Source organism: Syngnathus leptorhynchus, unplaced genomic scaffold (genome assembly GCF_054491065.1).
Source record: "Syngnathus leptorhynchus isolate UIUO unplaced genomic scaffold, UIUO_Slep HiC_scaffold_43, whole genome shotgun sequence".
NCBI lineage: Eukaryota > Metazoa > Chordata > Actinopteri > Syngnathiformes > Syngnathidae > Syngnathus > Syngnathus leptorhynchus.
In genome coordinates, this window is record NW_028232010.1 from 145,001 (window position 1) to 147,500 (window position 2,500).

At 58.3% G+C, this 2,500-nt stretch overlaps 1 pseudogene; it reads left to right on the forward strand.

Moving 5' to 3' along the window:
* The window catches only part of LOC147038671 (28S ribosomal RNA), a 9,803-nt pseudogene that overhangs the window by 3,484 nt on the left and 3,819 nt on the right, over window positions 1-2,500 (forward strand).

A 2,500-nucleotide genomic window follows, 5' to 3' on the forward strand; every position in this document is an offset into this window, starting at 1 on the left:
ACCGAACACTACGAGAATCCTGGGGCCGTCGTCTGAACCCGGCGACGGTACTCATGTAGCTCCCTCTCCCCGGTTGCCCGTCTGATCCCGGCGGGCTCCGAGTACCCTTTTCCTAACTGACCGACTGGCATTCATGACCTGCCTTGGTAGGGCCCCCATCGACCTCGGCTTGCTGACGTCGAGTGGACGGTTCCTACCCACTGTGGGTCGCTCTCCAACTCTTGTGTAGGCTGGCAGGTGCGTTGCCCGGCGCCCTGTTGGTAGGCCTGGGGTGACTGTGTGGTGGCGAGATCGAGACGAACCGAATCGGCATGTGTATGCCGTGCCTCCAAGTGGCATTGATCGGGAGTGGGGTAAGGGTGCGGGGGTAACCTTGTTGCTTTCTGGCTCTCCCTGCTTCTGCTGGATGTGTTTCTCAATCCCTAGAGAGGTGCGAGCGAGACGATGGTCGAGCGGTAGCGTGCAGGGCTACTGGCCACGTACCTCAAAATTAAACATTCTCAAGAATATGATGATGGCCATGGGCTTTAGTCCATATTTGGCTCTGGCAGCGGGGATGCGTGTCGGCGGCTGGGAGGCTTTACGGGGTGTGAGCTCTTCATACTGGCTATGGGGGCCTCTCCCTAGTGGGTCGATCTGGTTGCCCGGCTTTGGAAGGGTCTTACCGGTCAGGTTGGACAGCTGCTGTCAGGGTTGTGATTCCGAAGTGTAGTCTCTGTGAGGGGAAGACCTAGATCTTTCAAACTATTCCCAGTCAGACTGAAGTCAAAGTCAAAGTCCGCTTTATTGTCTGTTGTTCCGATGTTTGGGAATGATCGGACATCCCAGGATGGCCGTGCTGGGGGATCAAAATCGGCTGAGGGGCGGTTTGGAGAGGGGCCGCTGCCGCTTGGGCTACCTCCCCACGGCGTGTTTGAGGGTGGGCACGCCGATGGTATGCGAATCAACCTCTCTGGTGGCCACGGGGACCAACCACCAGAGGCATTGGACTGGGACCCCAAACGGCCCGTAGTCACTTCTACGGGCCACGGTTGCGAAAACTCCTTGGATCGGAAGTCCGCGCTAACATTGGCACAGAGTCAGAGTCACAGTCAGTCCGGCCGTAGGAGCGGGTGGACCCCGGCTGGCGAAGCTCTTGACAACTCCTCAGTGGCGTCCGAATTAATGGCCTCTACCAGCCCGGAGTTGAGAGCCGGTGGTGTGGGGGTCGTGATGGAGCCACGACTTGTTCAGGGATCGGATGGTGTGGATCATGGAGATGTTGTTGCTGGGGGGACGTCGGCAGCGGGACCGACTGGGGCGGGCCCCCCAGGGAGGGTTGTGGTGCATCTACCTCGAAGGACCATGGACTGCCAGATGTGTGGTGCTCAGATGGGAGGTATTCGTAGGCTGGTCAAGCACTTTGCTTTCCGGCATGCGGGTATCATCATTGAGTACGCGTGTTGCAAATGTGGGAAGACGGGGGACAACAGTCATGCCATTCTGTGTCATGCTGCCAAGTGTGGTGGCATGCGCAGGAGAGATGACGTCTCGGGGATCGAGTGTGATCTCTGTGGGCGCCGTTTCCGAACGGCTGTTGGGGTATCCCAGCATAAGCGGCAGGCTCACGCTGATGAGTGGTTTGGATATCTGAGAGGAAGGAGCCAGGACCGCGGGGTTGCACGGGCCCCGAGACTGTGGAGTGAGGATGAAGTGGCCCGCATGCGGGTGCTGATGGGTGAGCATCGCAATGATCCGAAAATGAATGTGACAGTCGCCCGATTGTTGGGTACGGGTAAGACTGGTGAACAAGTGAGGTGGAAATGGAGACAACTGTGCGGTGGTGCGGCAGGCAGTGTGTCGGGTGAGCGTCGTCGCGTGATGAAAATCAAAGCGTCGCCCCAGAAATGGTACCCTCCCCCGTCGTTGCCAGACTTGTTGGAGATAAGGGTGCTGGAGGAGTTGAAGGCGGGGGATGAGGAGCACCAGGCCACTGCTGCCCTAGTTGAGAGAGCAGGTCGGGAGCCTGACTTGATCGAATCTTCTGCTTTGGATGTCATGAAGGCGCTAGGTGGTAAGGTAGTATGGCCGGCAACGTCCAAGGGGCATTCGGCGCGGGGTCGTACGGCCAAAGGATGGGTGAGGCGGCGAACCCTTAAACGGAGAGTGTTCTACCAACAACAAAAAGGCTATGCGGAAGGTGGCAAGGGGCTGGCGAGGCGGGTCTTGGATGGCCTGACGCCCCTAGGGTGTGAACTGCCTGAACCGTTGGTGTATGAAGAGTTCCGTGGGAGATGGGAAACAGTGAGAGTGTTTCATGGGCTGGACGGCTTCGAGGTCGGGCTGACCGCGGATAACGAGCATTTCTACCACCCGATTCTGGCTGCTGAAGTGATATCTAACTTGACTAGGATGAATAGTGGCTCAGCGCCGGGCCCAGATGGGATTCGAAGACAGGCCATTTTGGACTGGGACCCGGCCGGGAAGCAACTGGCGAGGCTGTTCACTACATGGATGGTGC